Consider the following 23,628-nt stretch of genomic DNA (forward strand, 5'->3'; position numbering starts at 1 on the left):
GCAAAAGAATTGACAAGCTTCCTATATTTTTAAGGCAAAATACATAAGTTGTCACCTGACTTATGGCCCAAATCCCCCTTACACACGTTCTGTGGACGATAATAATATTACACACGCAACATTTCTAAAGTGTATCTAGTACACACCATCTTTTTGTTGACTAGCTTTTCAAAATATGTGTAATATCACGCACCAATAATATCGTGACATGTGTCAAAACAGAAAGAAAATACAATAAAATACCTAATTTACACCATAATTAAAATTTCTTCTTTAAAAAAAGAAAAAAGAAATAAAAAAGATCCCCCTTTCCCGCTTTTAGTAATTTCTTCCCCCCCTGCCCCAACCCACTTAATCATCTTCTCCACAATCTTTCCACCATTAACGCCATAGTTAGTAGCATCGTGTCCCATTTTCTCAATATTGCCAATGGAGCTTGACTCTTAAAGATGAATAAGAGCTAAAGATGCCCATCTTCTTCTACAAAAAAGTTGATTTTTATTAAAATCATCATTGTCATAACAGTACCACTACCGCCATTAATTTTTAGAGCAAAATCCACAAACACTATAAACCCCCTTTTCAAACCCATTCAATTAAAAAAAAATTGAAGTCAAGAAAGAATCAGCAGATCTGAAAATAAAATTATGAAAAAATATAGAGAAACTAGTCATTAATTTCATTAGCAGATCTGAGAGGGTTAAATCTTGGAGGAGATGACTAATAATTTAGAACTTGGATCTAGCTCTACAATTATTGTTGTGTTTTAGAGTTTAATCTATGGAGAAGACAAAGTGGGTGGCCAGGGGAAGAGGAAAAAGTGTGGGGTGGTAGGGTGTGAAAAAGGGACCAAATTATTTGGAGATGAAATAGTTAAAAATAGAAAAAGAAGAATTGACTCAAAAAAAGTTTAAAAGTAAAAAAGGTTGGACATATGGCGTTTAAATAATGATTAAGACCCAAAAGTTTTATATTCACCCGCCTCTTTTACGTGTAAAATACGCGCGCGTCATCTGTCAAATGTGGTGTGTACTAGATACACTTTAGAAAGGTTGCGTGTGTAATATTATTATCGTCCACAGAACGTGTGTAAGGGGGATTTGGGTCATAGATCAGGTGGCAACTTATGTATTTTGCCTATTTTTAATGCTTTTTAATCTTTTCTTGCTTAACTTAATGAATTTTTTTAATTAATAACGGTCAAGTAACTAGAGAAACATCAGGTTTGAGTTTGATGATTTTCAAAAGAATGGGGTAAGTAGCCTAGGTTAGAAATATTCTCATGGAAAATTAATCAAGTCAAAGACAAGCCCCTATTCATCTGATCCAGTAAATAAATAAACTATCAGCAGCTTGTTTGAAGGAGTATCCCTGATAAACAACCCCTGGATTAAAAGTAAAGTCAAAGCAATTCCTTTTCTTTAACCATTCATTATATTGTCCTGATTAATTAATTCGTAGTTACATGTGTGTAAGGTTCATTTAAAGAGAAAGCTCTCAAATGAAAATTTCTCTATTCTCAGGGCTCGATTCCGAGATATGTAATTAATGACAGAGAAATCTTATCCATGCAACTCAATTCCTTTTTGAGCGGGACAACTTCTTCATAGTTTGAATTTTCCGAGTTTTCACTCTTGGGAGAACCAAACCTATTAATTTATTAGGTACAAAAATACCAGTGGTAAATTAAAATGAGGAATAGCTTTAGAAATTCTTGTGGTTGTAGGAGTACAAGAAGGGGTATTGAATTTTCCAGAAAGTCTTTGCAAGTATTGAACATAATTTAAGTGGCTGTAAATTAGGGTAGGATCACAAAGTCTCACCACAAATTGGTTGGGAAGAACACTAGAACACATTGATGAGACGATCACAAATCAAAGTTTGAACAAATTTCTCATCTTCTGCAAGAAAAATTCACATTACTAATATTTCATGTGTCATATGAACTTTTTCAACTTTTCATTAAGTTTGACGCACTCTACTAATTTGTAACGTTTACAACTTTCAAGAATTTAATTTATTTAATTTTTAATTAAAATTGAATATAGTATATTTTCTTTGTCAAATTAACTTTTTAATATCTTTATTATTTCTTCCACCAATAAAAAGATAATACAAAAATCAAATTAATAGTTTAAACTTTGTGTCCAACCAAATCGTATTACTACATAAACTAATAGATGCAAATACACTTGTGTTTAAGTTGCCGATGTGCGTTTGGATGAAATCTTATGAATTATAAATGCAAGTTATTTGTGTTTCAATCAACTCAATTTTGGATGACGATATATATAGAGAGAGTGGAATAAAATGTTACACGATCAGGTCAATTGCTACTTGCTAGAGCTAAACCTTCATAAAAAAATGAATTCTGAATATTAAAAGTAAATGCAACTTACCTAATGAAGGCTATTTATATCCAGAAGTGTTTTTATCCCTGTTAATGATTGCAACATATAGCCCTTTTGGCCAAGCTTTTTTTTTTTTTGGCCAAAAGTGTTTTTTTGGCCAAAAGCACTTTTGGCCAAAAATTGAGGTGTTTGGCCAAGTTTTTGGAAGGAAAAAATGTGCTTTTGAGGAGAAGCAGAAACAGTTTTGGAGAAGCAGAAAAAAAATAGCTTCTCTCCAAAAGCACTTTTCTGATAAGACTTTTGAGAAAAATACACTTAGAAGCAGTTTTCAAAAGCTTGGCCAAACACTAATTACTGATCAAAAGTGTTTTTCAAATTAATTAGGCAAACACAAATTGTTTCTCACCAAAAGCACTCTTTTAAAAAGTACTTTTTAAAAAAATACTTTTGAGAAAAGCACTTCTCAAAATAAATTGATTCTAGATGCTTGGCCAAACGGGCTAATAGTTGTCTCCAATGAAGGAAGTTGCTTAGTAATACGTGGGTCCGCCGAAGACTCTTCGTTTACCACTTCTTCAAAGGAATGTGCAATTTATCTGAAGGCTTAAAGGACGCTGCCACATTTTAATAGTAAGATCATTTGTCTTTACCCTTTCATGCAATGACATTTGTTAAATGTCAATATTATAAAATTCTTTTAAAATACTAATACAATTTGGCTGACACAATATCAGCAATTGCATCATGAGAAAAATCATAAGCCTATGAATGTATTAAAGCAATCTCATTAATGGTCTATTGAGAAAAATCATAAGCTGATGAATCTATGAAAGTAATCTCATCAATTGTTTTCTCAGAAAAATTATACGTCTATCGATCTATGAAAGCAATCTCACCCATTGTCTCTGAACCTATCAATTTTCTGTCACTTTATCAAGTACTACAACCTAATAGATTTTTATTGGTGTATTTTTTTTCTAAAATGTTTTTGCCCTAAAACCTAGTGGAGCACTACAACCTAATATTTTTGTTTTTTGCTTTCCCTACAACCTAATATAGCAAAATATCCTACCTAGAAAACATATATGATAAAATAATAGATAAAGTTTTGAAGGAAACTCATAGAGTGACCGTGTATTAGAATCGTAGAAGCCAACTACTTGCGTTTTTCTCATGTCTACAATTCACTTCAAAACTTGGCTTTACCCGATTAATCTTTGTAATACGGGTCATCACTTTTAATTGGGGGGAAAATATAACTAGACAATATTTAAGAAATTTTTCCAGATACCTAGCAGCATTATTGTCACGGTCAGAAGCGGATCCAGGAATTAAACTTTATGGGTTCAACTTTTAAAATTTTTAACATTGAACCCATTATATTTTTAAAGTTATGGGTTCAAATCTATTAATTTTTGCAATTTTAATGAATTTTTACACATAAATTTCTACTCCGCGTCGAAAGTTATGGGTTCAATTGAACCCGTAGCTACCACATTGCATCCGCCTCTGGTCACGGTCCATTTTCTGAACAAGCTGTGACTGGCACCTAGTTGCTAAATTTGACCGAGCAAACCATCTACGCTTATCAAAACTGTTGTAACCTCAAACTTTATATGCAACAAGGCAATACTTTAACCAAATACTTTAATTAATTTGAATATCTAAAATAAATCAATTTCAAAACTTTATTGATAGTAACTACTGAAATACTGCAAAATTATTATCAAAAACACCTGAATCTTAACCCACCGACCGTGTCTATGAAGCCTCTACTGATAAACTGACACACTGATCAGGATATGAGATTTCTTGGCCAGTTTTCCAAGTAAACAAATAAATAGCTAAATAATGACGACTCAAAGGAGTACTCCACGAACAAAAAACGGAGCTCACCTATAGGACTAGAAGTGAGGGAAGTCCTAACTCGTAGCCTCTTCGCCTGCAAAACCGGTTCCTCCGTTTTACCGCATACCAATGTAGGTTTCCAAAAGAGAATGTCAGTACCATCCATTGTACTCAGTGAGTCTTAGCACATGGGACGAAACTTTAATAAAATATATATTACAAGCAAAGATTCTACATGCATGAAAAATATAAAGCTTCTACGAACAATTCTCAAATAATTTCATAACAACAGTTTACGAATATTCAAAAAGAAATTCTTTTCTTTTCCTTTCTTATCTAAAAAAAAATACTTCACTTTATGCTTCGGGAGTTCCAACTATCCTGACTTATTTCTGTCTTAGTCACCATGTGATCGGCACGGGTTCGATCCCAACCTGATCGAATAGGCCCAATCCACGAGGAGCCACTCACTTCATGGTTCTCAATTCTCATGTATCATACCTTAGCCTGGCTAAGTAAATTCTCAGCATTGAGACCCTCGGCTCGTGTGCTCCCTACTTTGGCACAAGTAGTTTCAGGAAATCAATGCCTTGATCAGGACCCCCGGCTTGGACGATGACCCCTTCTTAGAATAGAGGATACTCCCAAAAAATACGTTAATACTAAATTGTTCTGCGTGACATCGCTAGGAAATCAACTTCTCAACTTTCTTGACCATTCAAGTCTAAATCTTTTCTGGAACAACCTATACATACTCATACTGGCATCCTTAAAGGTAAAGCATGGAAAAAACATGAAATAAGCATTCAAAGTATTTCTAAAGATTCTTGATTTTTCAACATGAAAATGGCATATAAGAATAATATAAAAGTCTGAAAATATATGCACATATACCAGAACAAATCATCTAAACTTTAGCTAGAACAATTCTAAGTTACTCACTCGCTCCAATTAAATATGTATTAACTCTTTTAAGCAATTCATCAAATACCTTGTACGTGTGCTTTTGTGAGTTAAACCACTTTAGTAAAGGGTTATATCAACTCACCTCAAAATTTCTCGAGCAATACATAGGCCCCAGTCCAAGTTATACCCGTCAAATAATTGATTCTACAACAACCAATGCATTTTAATTAATTTTAAAGTTCACACTTGAACATGAAATTTACTGTTGATACGGAGAAAGAAGGGAATTAATTATTCAATTCTTACCTACTATTACTGTATGATAATTGCCAATAGAAATTTTCATACACATGAGTTCGAAAACTAGTGATTTGTAAAGAAATTCAGAACTTTCTGTTGCCTGCGAGAGTAAGCAGCCTCTGTTTCGTGGTTTTGGAAGTGAACAGAACGCTTGTTGTGTTTTCGTATAAGGATTTTTAATTCTTTTTTCCTTCCAACAGCCCTTTATGGGCTTTTAGGCTTGTCCCCTCCCCACCCCTCTTTTTTGTTTTATTATTTTTTTTGTTTTGTTTAACTTAACTAATAATTAATGATACCCGCTTTTAATAATTAATAATATTAAAATTATTAATATTCTCCTAAATATCTCCAATTATTTATAAATAGAGAAGTAACTCAAAAGTCAATCACAAAGTTTAAATCCGTAATAGAAGTAAAAAAAATATGCACTCAAGGCAAGATTAAAAAAAAATCTATATTTAGCGTGTCTTGAAATTTTTATAGATTTGAGGAGTGTTACAATCTTCTCTCCTTAAAAACATTCATCCTTGAATGTTGTTAGGGCCTTATTTTTAAGCTAACAATCATTTCTTAAATCCTTGAAGTTCTTAAGTTTTCTTAGTAGTACTCACTTTCCCAAGGAACTTAAAATTTTGGCTAACTCCCAAAATTTTCAAAAATTTCGGCAGAGTCTCCCCTATAAATTGGACTATCCAAAAAAAAATCTCTGTCACCAATATCACAACTACACCAACAACAACCAAATATATCATAACAGACCATTCATAGGCACCATACATAGCTTATAAACTAATTACTCACACTCCGGCAAGGAGGTATCATAATAATCAACCAAAATCTAAAGCACAACATTTTAGTAAAAGTAATTCACTTTAATGAATTAAATATACTTTGGCATGGTACTGAATTATTTAATAACCAAATATACTTTGACAGAAATTAAATTACTTCAACAACTAAGTATAATCTAGCAAGGACATAAACACTTGCTAACTTATATTTAATAAATAAAATATAAATGCCAAGCCAAACCTAGGTTAACATACCTTGTTTCTCAAATAAATAAGGATACCTCTTCCTCATATCTTCCTCAACCTCTCACATAGCCTCTTTTGAATCATGATTACTACACAAAACTTTTGTCGATGCTATATCTTTTGTTCTCAACTTTCTTACTTGCCTATCTAGAATTTCTATAGGTGCCTCTTTATAAGTCAAGCCTTCTTTAATTTCTATGGTATTGGCAAGTATTATATGTGACTCATCATGAATATAATTTCTAGGCATAGATATATGAAAGACATGATGAACAGAAGACAATTCAAAGGGCAACGCTAGTTTATAAGCCACTTTTCCCTTTTTTTTATATAATCTAATAAGGCCCGATAAATCTAGGACTAAGTTTTCTTTTCTTAACGAACCTCATAACTCCTTTAATTGGTGAAACTTCCAAAAATACCTTATCACCAACCATGAACTCTAAGTCATAATGCCTCTTGTCAAAATAGAACTTTTGACAACTCTGAGCCGCTTTCAGTCTTTCTCTGATTAGCTGGACTTTCTCTAAGGCCTCACAAAGAAATTCTGGACCAATCAACAACACCTCTGCTAGTTCAAACCAACCCACTAGTGTCACGACCCCAAACCACCCCGGCCGTGATGGCGCCTATCGTAGTACTAGGCTAGCCGATTTGACATTTATGACATAAAAGGGTCTTTTTCTAAATTCATTTACTAATCAGATATTATAACAAATCTTCCATTTAAACATTTCAGAACAAGCAAAAACAAATATGCAAAATATCAACCACTGCCCGATCCCGATGTCACTAGTCATGAGCCACCAAAATACAATATGATGATGTCTACTCAATACAAGATAAGTCTAATAAAAACAAATACTAAAAGATATGAAGGAAAAAGGCAGGGCTGCGGACGTCGTGCAGCTACCTTGCTAACTTCGAAAATGCTCTAAAGGAAAAGAATCAGCTCTCATTCGGATGCCGAGGCGCCTGGATCTGCACACAAGGTGCAAGGAGTAACACGAGTACACCAACTCAGTAAGTAACAATTATAAATAAAGGCTGAGTACAGTTACGAGCATTTAAAATCATATACATCTCATAACATAAAAATCTCAGTGGAAATAACAAAGTCAAACAAGGAATTAAATTTCGAACATCTCGTAAAAACTCCAGTTTCATTGAAAGTTGTTTAAAACATTTGGTCAACATTTTCAATAGAGGCTCAATATAAAAGAAGGGTGGAAACAGTAATTGCATAAAACAAGCCCCTCGGGCAAGCCCCTCAGTCACACGTGACTCAACTTTCATCAATCAGCACTCACACTCAGCACTTATGCTTAGTAGGTACCTTACAATAACTGTTGCGGTGTGCAGCCCAATCCATAAATATATAGTCGACTGCGCTCACTGGGGTGTGCAGACTTCGGAGGGGATCCTACAACCCAAGCGCTATATTGCTGCGGCGTGCAACTCGACCCAATATTATCGTTGCAGAGTGCAACCCGATTCATATATGTATATATAACCCTACGGCGTGCAGCCCGATCCATAACTATCCTCACGATCTGGACCTCGGCCTCACTCACTCATCAACCTCGCAAGCCACTCGGACATTTCAGTACAAACTCTGGGAACTCAACCTAAAACACTTTCATATATTAAAATAGAGTGATAAACAAGATTAAACGATAAACATGTATAGACCATGGCTGAGGATAATGCTTTCTATCAAAAACAATGTGAGGATAATAAAATATCCCTGAGGGTCTAAATAGTACGGCACACGACCCCAAACATGGCATTAAACCCAAGTTAATAGAATCATCTCTAAAATACATAGATATCATATAGACTTTATCAAAATATGCAACTCTACAGTTGACACAGGACGGACCAAGTCACAATCCCTACTGGTGTACGCCCACACACCTGTCACCTAGCATGTGCATCACATCATTGGTCAAATAGTACGAAATTTTGAGGTTTCATATCCTCAGGTCAAGAGTTAAAATCGTTACATACCTCAAATCGGACGAAATATACTCTGCGATGCTCTTGCCTCTCGACTCGGCCTCCAAATGCTCCAAATCTAACCAAAATCAGTATCACATCATTAATACACGCTAAAGGAACAAAGCCCATGCGAAAATTATCAAATTAACTCAAAAATCCCCAATTTAAACTCTTCAATTTCAAGCCCTAATTTCCCAATTCTTCTCTAATTTTCCCACTAATATCATGATTAAACAATGGAATAATCGCCATAAACACAAGATACAAGGTCCAAGTAGCTTACCTCACTGAAAACACTTGATTCCCTCTTGAAATCACAGCCCCAAGCTCTAACTCATTCAAAAATGGTGAAGAAATGACAGAAATTCGTGAAGGTGGCCTTTTATACTTTCTGCCCAGCAATTTTTGCACCTGCGGGACCACTACTGCGGTCAAACCAACCGCATCTGTGATTTTCACTTATCCGTCCATAGCCACATTTGCGGCCTAATACTCGCACCTGCTGTCACGCTGGTGCGCTCCTTCTTTCGCATCTGCGGGTCATGGCCTCCTTGGCTTTAACCGCTTCTGTGGTTGCTTTAGCGCTTCTACAGACCTCGCACCTACGGTCCCCAAGCCGCAGGTGCACTTATGACAGCTGAAGGAATTCTTCAGCACTTCTTCAAATCCCATCATTGATCCGTCAACCTCCCGAAATCAACCCGAGGCCCTCGGGGCCTTAACTAAATATACGAACAAGTCACATATAATCATTCAAACTTATTCCAACCTTCGGAACACTCAAAACAATATCAAAATACCAAATCACCCTTTGATTCAAGCCTAAGAATTTCCAAACTTCCGAATTCCGCAAACCATGCAAAAACCTATCAAACCTCATCCGAATGACCTAAAATTTTGCACGCACATCAAAAATGACACAACAGACCTACTCCATTTTCCGAAATTCCATTCCGACCCCGATATCAAGATTTTTACTGCCGATCGGGAAACGCCAAATTTCCAATTTTGTCAATTCAAGCCTAAATCTACCACAGACCTTCAAATTACATTCTGAACACGCTCCTAAGTCCAAAATCACCTAATGAAGCTATCCGAACCATCAAAATTCACATCCGAGACATTCTACTAATAAGTCAATATCCGGTTGACTTTTCCAACTTAAGCTTCAAAATAAGAGACAAAGTGTCTCATTCCACTCCATGACCATCCCAACCCGAACCAACCAACAAGATACGACAAAATACAGTTGAACAATACATACAAAAGCAAAAATAAGGAGAATGGGACTTTAACTCATGAAACGACCGGCCAGGTCGTTACATCCTCCCCCTCTTAAACAAACGTTCGTCCTTGAACGAGTCAAGAAACATGCCTGGAACCTCAAATAGGTGAGGATATCTGCTCCGCATCTCCTCTCGGTCTCCTAGGTGGCCTTCTCCATGGGCCAACCTCTTCACTACACTTTCACTGAAGCTATATACTTTGATCTCAACTTTCGGTCATGTCGCTCCAAAATAGCTGTTGGCTCCACCTCATAAGTCAAAATCATAGTCTAGCTGAACCGTGCTGAAATCCAAAACATGAGACGGATCGCCAATATACTTTTGGAGCGTAGAAACATGAAATACCGGATGCCCACTCGATAAGCTAGGTGGCAAAGCCAGCTCATAAGCCACCTCCCCAATCCTCCGAAGCACCTCAAAAGGCCCAATGAACCGAGGACTCAATTTAACCTTCTTCCCAAATCTCATAACACCCTTCATTGGTGAAACCTTCGATAAAACCTTCTCTCCAACCATGCAAGACACATCACAAACCTTCCTGTCATCATAACTCTTTTATATCGACTGCGCTGTACGAAGCCGCTCCCGAATCACTTTCACCTTGTCCAAAGCATCATGCACCAAGTCTGTACCCAAAATCCTGGCCTCACCCGGCTCAAACCACCCTATTAGATATCTACACCGTCTCCTATATAAAGCCTCATATGGAGCCATCTGAATACTCGACTGATAACTGTTGTTATATGCAAACTCTACGAGCGGTAGGAATTGATCCCATGAACCCACAAAATTAATGACACAAGCGCGCAACATATCCTCCAATATCTGAAAGTGCGCTTAGACTACCCGTCCGTCTGAGGGTGAAAAGCTGTGCTCAACTCAACCTGAGTGCCCAACTCTTTCTATACGGCTCTCCAAAACTGCGATGTAAACTGAGTGCCCCTATCTGAAATGATGGAAACTAGGACACCATGCAAGCGAATAATCTCTCAGATATAAATCTCAGCTAACTACTCTGAAGAATAGGTGGTATACGCAAGAATGAAGTGCGCGGACTTGGTCAGCCGATCCACAATAACCCAAATAGCATCAAACTTCCTCGAAGTCCGTGGGAGTCCAACTACGAAATCCATGGTGATCCGCTCCCACTTCCACTCTGGAATATCTATCTGCTGAAACAAGCCACCCGGTCTCTGATGCTCATTGTTCACCTGCTGACAATTGAGACACCGAGCTACAAATCCCACTATGTCTTTCTTTATTCTCGTCCACCAATAGTGCTGTCTCAAATCCTGATACATCTTCTCGGCACCCGGATGGATAAAATACTGCAAGCTATGGGCCTCCTCCAGAATCAACTCCCAAAGCTCATCTATTGGGTATACATATCCGGCCCTGCATCCTCAATACTCCATCCTTACCAATAGTCACATCTCTGGCATCGTCGTGCTGAACTCTGTCCCTGAGGACAAGCAAATGAGGATCATCATACTGTCACTTTCTGATGCGATCAAACAAGGAAGAACGAGAAACCACACAAGCTAAGATCCGACTAGGCTCCGAAAGATCCAACCTTATGAACCGATTGGCTTAGTCCTGAACATCAACCGCAAGAGGTCTCTCCCCAACATGAATATACTCCAAACTGCCCATACTCACCACCTTTCTACTCAAGGCATCGGCCACTACATTGGCCTTTTCCGGATGGTACAAGATAGTGATATCATAATCCTTTACCAGCTCGAACCATCTTCGGTGCCTCAAATTGAGATCCTTCAACCTGAACAAGTGTTGGAGGCTACGATGATCAGTAAACACCTCACAAGATACACCATAGAGATAATGCCTCCAAATCTTCAGCGTGTGAATAATGACAGCCAACTCGAAATCATGAACATGGTAGTTCTTCTCATGGGGCTTCAATTGACGAGAAACATAAGCAATTACTCTACTTTCCTATATCAACACACACCCAATACCAACTCTAGAAGCATCACAATATAGCGTATATGAACCTGAAGATGATGGCAATACCAACACTAGAGCTATGGTCAAGGCAATCTTGAGCTTCTGAAAGCTCGCCTCACACTCATTCGACCACCTGAATGGAGCACCCTTTTGAGTCAATTTGGTCAAGGGTGATGATATGGATGAAAATCCCTGAATGAACCGATGGTAATAACTCGCCAATCCAAGAAAGTTGCGAATTTCTATGGATGAGGACGACCTAGGACAACTCTGAACCGCCTCTATCTTCTTCGGATCAACCTGAATACCCTTACTGGACACCAAGTGCCCCAAGAAAGCCACTAAACTAAGCCAAAACTCACACTTAGAGAACTTTGCATAAAGCTTCTCCTCCCTCAACCGCTACAACACAACTCTGAAATGCTCAGCGTGCTCCTCCTGAATACGCGAGTACACTAGAATATCATTAATGAATACAATAATGAACGAGTCGAGATAAGGCCGAAACATGTTGTTCATCAAATGCATGAATGGTGCTGGAGTATTGGTCAGCCCAAAAGACATCACAAGGAACTCATAATGATCATATCGGTTCCTGAAAGCTATCTTAAGAATATCCGAGTCCCTAATATGCAACTGGTGATCAATCTTGGAGAACACGCTCGATCCCTGAAGCTGGTCAAATAAATCATCAATACAAGGTAAATGATACTCGTTCTTGATTGTAACTTTGTTCAACTACCTGTAATCAATGCACATCCTCATCGTGTCATCCTTCTTCTTCACAAATAGAATAGGCACACCCCAAGGCGACACACTAGGCCAAATAAACCCCTTATCAAGGAGTTCCTGAAGATGCTCCTTCAACTTCTTCAACTCCGTCGGCGTCATACGATACGGTAGAATAGAAATAGGCTGAGTGTCCGGCACCAAATCAATATCAAAGTCAATATCCCTGTACGATGGCATGTCCGGCAGGTCTATAGGAAACACATCCGGAATGTCCCTCACTATTGGAACAGAATCGATACTAGGAGTCTCTGCACTAACATCCCTCATGAAAGCCAAATAAGAAAGACAACCCTTCCCAACCATTCGCTAGGCCTTCAGAAATGAAATCACCCTACTGGGAACAAAATTAGTCCAACCTCACCACTCAATCCGTGGCACACCCGGCATAGCCAAAGTCACTGTCTTAGCATGACAGTCCAAAATAGCACGACACGGAGATAGCCAATCCGTGCTTAATATCACATCAAAATCCACCATACAAAGAAACAGAAGGTCCACTCAGGTCTCCAAACTTCCAATAGTCACCACACACGAACGATATACATGGTCCACGATAATAGTATCGCCTACCAGATTAGATACACGAACAGATGAAACAAGAGACTCACGGGACGTATCCAAATAATGAGCAAAATATGATGACACATATGAAAAAGCGGAACCAGGATCGAATAACATAGAGGCATCTCTGTGGCAAACTGAGACAATACCTGTAATCACAGTATCTGAAGCAATAGTATCTGGTCTGGCTGGGAGTGCATAGAAACGGTCCTGACCACCACCTAATCGACCTCCCCCTCTGGGGCGACCCCTAGCCGACTGACCCCCACCTCTAGTTGCCTGGACGGGTGGTGAAGTAACTGGAGTTGAAGTCGAGGGCTGACTCCTCTGCTGAGATGGACTCCCAAGAAGACGAGGACACTATCTCCTTATATGCCCAAACTCTCCAAACTCATAACAACTCTCTGGTACAGGGTACAGGGACTGAAGGGAACCCCTAGCACCGGGATGACTAGTAGAATGACCTAGCATTGAAGAGCCCTGAACTGATGGAGCACGGGATGAACTCTGGGATAGAAGGGCACTAAGTGATGAATGACCCTAATGAGAACTGTGGGAACCATGGCCCGATAATACCTCATGATGAACTAGGCGAGCTGACTGAGCATGTCTGAATGGATGACCTCTGTCGTGCTGAAACTGGCCTCTCGAAGGAACACCTCTAAAACTACCAGATCCCCGAGACCTCTTGGCCTCCCTTTCATCTCGCTCCTGGCAACGAACTGACTTAATCTCTTGGGCAATATCAACAACCTGCTCAAAAATAGCACTTGATACCCTCTCTCTGGTCATGAGAATCCGAAGCTGGTATGTGAGGCCATCCATGAACCTCTTAATCCTCTCTTTATTTGTAGGAACTAACCAAATAGCATGACGAGCTAGCTCCTAAAACCTCATCTCATACTACGTCACAATCATATCATCCTAACGCAACTGCTCGAATTGCTTACGCTGCTCCTCCCTACGAGACTGTGGCACATAATTCTCCAAAAAGAGAGCGGAGAACTGCTGCAAGGTAAGGGCCGCTACACCAACAGGCCTACACCTTTCATAAGCCTCCCACCAAGTAAAGGCAACACTTTAAAACTAGAAAGTAGTGAACGATACCCCACTGGTGTCCAAAATACCTGCGATCCGAAGCATCCTCTAACACTTGCCCAAGAAACCTTGGGCATCCTCGCCCTCTGCACCACTGAAAGTCGGAGGCTGAAGTCTACCAAACCTCTCCAATCAACTTTACTCGTCATCAAGCATAAGTGGTACCACATAATCCTGAGCAGGTGCAACTGGCTGGGCTGAAGGTGCCCCCGTTGTTTGAAGTCCCTGCATAACCTGCTCAGGTGTGCGAGCGGCGGGAGTCTGGGTGCCTCCCCCGGCCTGGCAAGTAGCTGCGGCCGTAGTAATTGAGACCTCTTGTGCCAGGATAGTGCACACTGATAGAATCTGGGCTAGAGCCTCCTGAAGGCCTGGAATAACAATCGGCACGGTCGGTGCTTGAGCTGGTGCTGGTGGAGCATTCGCAACTAGGACCTGATCGTGAGCTGGGGCGGCTAGTGGATCTGCAGGTGCTGCCCTAGCTACTGTGCAGGCTACACCCCATCCCCTACTACGGCCTCGACAGCGACCTCAGCCTCTAGTGGCCCCAACTAATGGTACTGGTGGCCATCTGTCCTGACTGGTAGCACGTGTCCTCACCATCTTTGAGAGAATATAATAACAGAAGTTTAGTTACCAGAATCAATAGATTCGCAAGACAGGAATCCAAGAATATGAAGTTCTTCCTAAAGGTTCTGCAGCCTCTCGAAGATAAGTATATACGTCTCTGCAAGATTCTACTAAACCGGCTTATGACTGGTGAGACCTATGTATCCTAGGCTCTGATACCAACTTGGCACGACCCTAAACCACTCCGGTTGTGATGGCGCCTATCATAGTACTAGGTTAGCCTATTCGACATTTATGACATAAAAGGGTCTTTTTCTAAATTCATTTACTAATCAGATATTATAACAAATCTTCCGTTTAAACATTTCAAAACAAGCGGAAACAAATATGTAAAACATCAACCACTGCTCGATCCCGGAGTCATATTCATGAGCCGCTAAAATACAATCTGATGATGTCTACTCAATACAAGATGAGTCTGATAAAAACAAATACTAAAAGATAGGAAGGAGAAAGGTAGGGCTACGTACCCCGTGCAACAACCTTGCTAACTCCAAAAATGCTTTTGAGGAAAAGAATCAGCTCTTACTCGGATGCCCTGGCGCCTGGATCTGCACACAAGGTACAGGGAGTAACGTGAGTACGCCAACTCAGTAAGTAATAATTATAAATAAAGGATGAGTGCAGTGACGAGCATTTAAAATCATATACATCTTATAACATAAAAAACTTAGTGGAAATAACAAAGTCAAATCAGTAATTAAATTCCGAACATCTCGTAAAAACTCCAATTTCAATGAAAGTTGTTTAAAACATTTGGTCAACATTTTCAATAGAGGCTCAGTATAAAAGAAGGGTGGAAGCAGTAATTGCATAAAACAAGCCCCTCGGACAAAGTATCACTCATACATATATAGCCCCTCGGGCAAGCCTCTCAGTCACACATGACTCAACTCTCATCAATCAGCACTCACGCTCAGTAGGTACCTTACAATAACCGCTGTAACGTGCAGCCCGATCATAAATATATAGTTGACTGCGCTCACTAGGGGTGTGCAGACAACGGAGGGACTCCTACAACCCAAGCGCTATATTGCTGCAGCATGAAGTACGATCCAACATATCGCTGCGGCGTGCAGCCCGATCCATATATGTATATGTAACACTGCGACATGCAGCCCGATCCATAACTATCCTCACAATCCGGCCCTCGGCCTCACTCACTCATCAACCTCACAAGCCACTAATGCATTTCAATACAAACTCCGAAAACTCAGCCTAAAACACTTTCCCATATTAAAATAGAGTGATGAACAAGATTAAACAATAAATAGGTATAAACCATGGCTGAGGTTAATGCTTTCTATCAAAAACCATGTGAGGATTATAGTAAAATATCCCTGATGGTATAAACAGTACGGCACAAGGCCCCAAAGATGGCATTCAGCCCAAGTTAATAGAATCATCCCTACTGGTGCACGCCCACACGCCCGTCACCTAGCATGCGCGTCACCTCATTGGTCAAATAGTACGAAATTCTGGGGTTTTATACCCTCAGGTCTAGATTTATAATTGTTACTTACCTCAAACCGCACGAAAATCTACTCTGCGATGCCCTTGCCTCTCGACTCGGCCTCCAAATGCTCCAAATCTAACCAAAATCAGTATCACATCATTAATACACGCTAAAGGAATAAAGCCCATGCGAAAATTATCAAATTAACTCAAAAATCTCCAATTTAAACTCTCCAATTTTAAGCCCTAATTTCTCAATTTCTTCTCTAATTTTCCCACTAATATCATGATTAAACAATGGAATAATAGCCATAAACACAAGATACAAGTTCTAAGTAGCTTGCCTCACTGAAAACACTTGATTCCCTCTTGAAATCACAGCCCCCATGCTCTAACTCGTCCACAAATGGTAAAGAAATGGCAGAAATTCACGAAGGTGGCCTTTTATACTTTCTGCCCAGTGATTTCCGCATCTGTGGTCAAACCAACCGCATCTGTGATTTTCACTTATCCGGCCATAGCCGCATCTGGGGCCTAATACTCGTACCTGCGGTCACGGAGGTGCGCTCCTCCTCTCGCATCTGCGAGTCCTGGCCTCCTTGCACTTAACCACTTCTACGGTTGCTCTAGCACTTTTCCAGACCTTGCACCTGCGGTCCCCAAGCTGCATGTGCAGTTATGACAGCTAAAGGAATTCTTCAGCACTTCTTCATATCTCATCCTTGATCCGTCAACCTCCCAAAATTAACCTGAGACCTTCCAAACAAGTCACATATCACCATTCAAACTTATTCCAACCTCCGAAACACTCAAAACAACATCAGAACACCAAATCACCCTCGAATTCAAGCCTAAGGATTTCAAACTTCTGAGTTCCACAAACGATGCAAAAACCTATCAAAACTCATCCGAATGACCCAAAATTTTGCACACACATCACAAATGACACAACGGACCTACTCCAATTTACGAAATTGCATCCCTACCCCGATATCAATATTTTCACTGCCGACCACAAAACGCCAAATTTCTAATTTCGCCAATTCAAGTCTAAATCTACCACGGACCTCCAAATTACATTTCGAACACGCTCCTAAGTCCAAAATCACCTAACGAAGCTATCCGAACCATCAGAATTCACATCCGAGACCTACTCATAAGTCAATATCTAGTTGACTTTTCCAACTTAAGCTTTTAAATAAGAGACTAATTGCCTCCTTCCACTCCATGACCATCCCAAACCAGAACCAACCAACACGATACGATAAAATACAACTGAACAATGCATAAAGAAGTAGAAATGGGGAGAACAGGACTGTAACTCATGAAACGACCGGCTGAGTTGTTACAACTAGAGACCTACATATTCGCCCATACAACGCTTCATAAGGAACCATACCAATGTTTGCATGATAGTTGTTATTGTAAGCAAATTCTATAAGTGTCAAGTGATCATCCCAATTACCTCCAAAATCTATAACAAATGCTCGCAACATATCTTCGAGAGTCTAAATAGTCCTTTCTGCCTGACCATTGGTCTGTGGATGGAAAGAAGCGCTCAAATTGACCTTGGTACCAAATCTTTTCTGAAATGCATACCAAAAATGCACCGTGAATTGAGTGCCTCTATCAGATATGATTGAAATTGGAGTACCATGTAATCGGACTATTTCTTTGGTGTACAACTGCGCATACTGCTCTACGAAATTTGTCGTCTTTACTGGTAGGAAATGGGCGGACTTTGTGAGTCGGTCTATGATAACCCAAATTGAATCATGCTTACGGTATGTGCGAGGCATACCTACTACAAAATTCATCTTAATCATCTCCCATTTCCACGTTGGTATCTCTATATCCTGAGCTAGGCCACCAGGCCTCTGATGCTTGGCTTTGACTTGCTGGTAATTCAAACATTTGGCCACATGATCTGCTACTTGCTTCTTCATGCCTTTCCACCAATACTACTCTTTCAAGTCCAGATACATTTTGGTAGCACTTGGGTGGATAGAGTACCTCGAGTTGTGACTTCTTCCATTATGGCCTTTCTAAGCCCATCTACATCAACCACAGATAACTGATCATTCAAATTCATAACTACATCACTTCCTAGAGTGAAAGCAGATATTTCTTTGTTTTTGACTCCTTCTTTTAACTTCACTTAGTATGGATCTTCTTCATGCTTAGCTTTGACATGTGCAACAAGAGAGGATTGCTTTAAGGCATAAACAGTTATACTTCCTTCTTCAGTCTCATCAAATTTAATTCCATTGTTTGCCAGATTTTGAATTTCTCGACCCAAAGATCGCCTTTGTACTGCAAGATGGTCCAAGACAACCATTGACTTCCTATAAGTGCATCTGCTACCACATTAGATTTGCCCGGGTGATAAAGGATATTGATGTCATAATCCTTCAATATCTCAAGCCACCTTCTCTGTCTCAAATTTAATTCTTTCTTCTTGAAAATGTACTAGATGTTTTTGAGATCTGTAAATACTTTAGAATGCTCGCCATAAAGGTAGTGTCTCCATATCTTTAATGCCAGCACCACTACTACAAGTTCCAAGTCGTGTGTGGGGTGGTTCTTCTCATGATTCTTTAATTTCCTGGAAGCATAAGTACTAACTTTTCCATCTTGCATAAGAACACAACCAAGACCAGCTCTGAAGGCATCACAATACACTGTGAACCCACTCGAACCTATCGGCAAGGTTAACACAGGTGCAGCGGTCAACCTCTTCTTTAACTCTTGAAAACTCTACTCATAAGTGTCTGACCACTGCAACTTAACTACTTTCTGAGTCAACTTAGTTAATGGAGCAACACATGAGGAAAAACCCTCTACAAACCTTCTATAGTAGCTAGCTAACCCCATGAAACTCTTGATTTCGATTGGCGATGTCGACCTTGGCCAGTTTTTGACTACTTCTGTCTTCTAAGGGTCTATTTTTATGCCTTCACTAGATACTACGTGGCCTAAGAATGCCATAATATTTTGAAAACTTGGCATAAAAGGCATTCTCCTTCAAGGTCTGCAAGGCTATCTTGAGGTGTTCCGCATGTTCTTCCTTGTCTTAAGAGTATAACAGAATATCATATATAAATACGATAATAAAGGTATCAAGGAATGGCTTGACAACTCTATTCATGAGGTCCATGAATGCAGCTGGAGCATTTGTCAAGCCGAAGGACATTACTAGAAATTCATAGTGCTCGTAGTGAGTTCTAAAGGCTGTTTTAGATATATCCTTTTCTTTGATTCTCAACTGATGGTACCCCGATCTCAAGTATATCTTTGAAAAGTACTTTGCACCCTGAAGTTGATCAAACAAATCATAAATTCTTGGCAGTGGGTACTTGTTCTTAATGGTAACTTTATTCAACTGCCGACAGTCGACCCACATTCTGAGAGACTCATCTTTCTTCTTGACAAACAGGATCGGGGCATCCCATGGTGAAACATTCGACCTGATGAAGCCTTTGTCAAGAAGGTCTTTTAACTCTCCCCTCAACTCTTCAAGTTCTGCTAGAGCCATCCTATAAGGAGGTATAGATATGGCCTAAGTGTTTGGCATGAGATTGATGCCAAAGTCTATGATTCTTTCAGGAGGAAGTCCGGGAAGGTCATATGGAAAAACTTCTAGAAATTCTCTAACAACTGGCACAGACTGAAGAGCTGGTATCTTGAAGAGTTCCGGGCTCAGATAACTTGAAGGTGAAGCTATCAATTTCTACTAAGAATTCTTATAAATCAACAACAATCTGGACTTCAATATGAAAAACCCAAACCATAGTAAAATTCAATATATGTTAACAAATATCAGTAGCCACAATAAGTTTTCATCTAACACTTGTGTGAAGTGATGCATCTTTAACTTTTCACGTTCTTCTTATTTTTGTATTGCTCTTGGTTGCTTCTTCTCTTCACACTAGTATTGGAATGAAGAAAAAAGGATGATAGAAGAAAATAAAGGAGCAAATGTTTGCTTCAAACTCAAGAAATCACTCTATTCACCCAAGAATATAAAAGGAAAATGCTCAAAACTCCATAACCACTAAATTCAACTTAAGTATTATAGATACTTAGGGTCTGTTTGGCACAAGGAAAATATTTTTCGGAAAATATTTTCCAATTTTTCCATGTTTGGTTGGCTTAAATATTTTGGAAAATATTTTTCTTCAATTGCAGAAAAGTGTTTTCCTTATCAAGAAAAGGATAAATATTTTTCAAAATTCCTTCTCAACCTTCCCCACCCTCACCCCCACACCCACCTAACCCAACCCCACCCCATGCCTACCCTCCCCACTCCCTCTTTCCAAAAAGGGTTTTTTTTTCAAATTTCACTTTTTTTTCCGTCACCACCCACCCCGCACGAAAAAAGTTTTTTTTTATTACTTTTTCTGTAATTTTCAAATTTCTGTATTTCATTTTTCTGCACCACCGACCCCACCCCCTCCCTAATATTTTTTTACCTTATTTTTTTTTGTAATTTCAAATTTCTGTTTTTTCATTTTTCTGCACCACCCCCCTCCCCCCCCCCCCCCCGAAAAAAATATTGTTTTTATATATTTTCAGTTTTAGTTTTTTTATCTTTCGATTACAGGTTCGAAATTTAACAAGTTCCAAAGTTATGCGTTCGGAGATTTATGTGTTTGGAAGTTTACGGGTTTAGAAATTATAAAGTTCACGGGTTCGAAAGTTTGCGGTTTCGAAAGTTTAGCTGTTCAGATGTTTATGAAATTTGTGGGTTCAGAAGGTTGTTGGTTTGAAAGTTTATGGCTTCATGTTTATTGTATCTAAATTATTTATGAATACTCTTGAGAAGTTATTTTCCTTAATTTGCGTACTAAACACCGAAAAATGAATAAACGAAAAATATTTTTCGTTATACCAAACACACCCTTAGACTCAAAAAATTATTTTATGCTCAATATCATTCTAGTCTAGTTCAAAATAAATCATTCAAGTTTAATAAATTCATAGTGTTCTGATTTAGAGAGGCAATAGCAACATTCTATGGATCGTGTTTTCCTTAATTTCCTGCTAAAATCACTAAATGAGTATTAGACTTCTGATTTTCTTGAATAAATGCATTGTGGCAAATATAGGATTATGTATAGATAAAATCGTGACAAATCCCTCCCTTTAAGTACTTAAGACAATGAGGCAATCTATAAGCAAGCAAACTGAAAATGAAGAATGCCCTTAATTAAAAGGAAACTAAAGTTTCAAGATCTCTATGCCAACGTTAAAATATTTCTTTTCTTATCGGAAAAGGATCTCTATGCCAATGTTATTGTTATAGTGAAAGGTTTGTCCAGCTATATATGATCTAATCTCCTTATTTTTCTCTTGTCAGTATCCAATTCATAGTAAATATAAGATATTTTTTTCATTATCATATCCAACAAAATTTTGAATACCCTCGATTTTGTTCGATTTCGGGTGAATGATCTACTCAATTAAAAGTTAATTTTCAATAAGTGTGAGAGTATGGACAAATTTTACCTTTGGCAACTATGAGAATTTAGAGGCCAATAGTAGAACTTAAACCTAAAAAAAATGGAACATATCAAGAGGTTAAGAATTGCGAGTAGTACTTGTTTAACCAAAAATCTGAGTCTTTGGTCAAAGCTAAAAAGAATTTCAGGTTACTGATAATCAAGAGACAAAAATAAAATACTTTTGAGAATGATGGTAAAACAGCAAATAGTTTTGTATTTCAATGAATTATTAATAGTATTCCGTGTCCTTACAAATGATGATACTTCTTCCTTTTATAGATAATTCTAGGTAAAGGAATGAAGCCTCAGCTTTAATGATATAATTATGAGTAATAAATGACATTAAATAAGCCGTTATACAATCATTCCTATTAAATACCAATTTTCTAACGTATCAAGTATTTAATAATGAATTCGGACTCCTTTCTATCATCAGATCTTTGTCTTTAATGCCTTCAAATCCGTTGGCTGTAAATAATTTAAATTGGTACGAGACTCGTATCTATACTTCGTCTCGTGCCTATTTAAATTCTTCTTCCCGTGGCTGTCTCCATCCGTGCCTCTTAGTCAATTGTTGCGCTTTGACCATTTAACTAAACCACGTGTCATGCCACATCATCTTTAATATAAACTCAGTTTTTTCCCAATACAAAAATCTTAGCACTTTTCATTTATTTATCAATTAAATAATTGGGAAGTGGATCTTCATAAAAAAGGAATTTTTGCCACAATTAATGCTTATGACAGTATTAACGCCTCAGTAGTCTTTTCCATTTAATGTTCTGCCCATGTGTCATTTTCTGATTGATTCCGCTATTTACACCCTTTTTCGAGACTTCTTCATTCTCACTATTCACTAAGTGATAGCTGCCTTTATTATAGGCTTTCCGTCATTACACTTCTAAGGTTGACGGTTCCCATTATATACATAACTTTTTCTTCCTTTGTCTTCTTCACAAATCTTCAGCAAACACTTTCTTCTTTATTTTTACTTTCTTTCGACTTATCCTTCCTAACAATGTCTTATTCAAAACCTAACCGTAAAAAATTTCCAATTCTAGACCAATTCCCCAACGCCCCTGTTAGACACAGAAGAGGCGGATGAGGTAGGCTTCGAACAGGGTTAGAATCTACTCGAGGCGGCTCCTCTGGTTCTTCTTCAAGGAGTTCTATCCCAAAGGCCCCCTCTTCTAAAAGTAGAGAAATTCTTGATTCTTCTCAAAAACCCTCAGTTGATGAGATAGTTCCCAGCGATTTGTCTTTTGAAAGTGACAAAACGTCTCTTCAAAAACAAATTGCAAATTTAGAAAAAGCCTATACTTACCCTACAATAGTAACCGAGCTTACAATCCCCACCATAAGAAAAGATTGTAACTGGAAGGATAGTCTTCGAATGTCAATTCCTTCCCCAAACAAAGAATTTCCTCCTTTAGAAGTGGGTATTCTTTTGTTTATACTTACCCCTTCACTTTAGGTTTTAATCCTCTGATTGACCCAGTTATTCTTGATTTTTGCCGTTTCTTTACAATTTGTTTGGCCCAAATCATTCCACTAGTGTGGAGAACAATGGCTTGTTTGAGATACTTATCCTCCAAAGCCAATGTCAATTTCATCTTCTCTCACCTCATTCATCTTTACCACCCTAACTTAATACGCCATGGGGTTTTTACCTTAACTGCAAGGAGCAAAAAAGTTTTGGTAAATCCTGAAGATGACAAAGATCGTGGATGGTATATCCGTTACGTTGCTGTTCGTACGGTGGACTTGATTGGCGAAACAAATATTCCCTTCCCTGAGAAGTGGAATTTTGAACGTAGGTTTCCTTTTATTTACCGTACCTACTTTTGAGAATTTCAAAAGAAATTTTGTTTTTAACCTCGTCTCTTCTTGGTTT

Source organism: Nicotiana tabacum, chromosome 18, assembly GCF_000715075.1.
Source record: "Nicotiana tabacum cultivar K326 chromosome 18, ASM71507v2, whole genome shotgun sequence".
NCBI classification, from domain to species: domain Eukaryota; kingdom Viridiplantae; phylum Streptophyta; class Magnoliopsida; order Solanales; family Solanaceae; genus Nicotiana; species Nicotiana tabacum.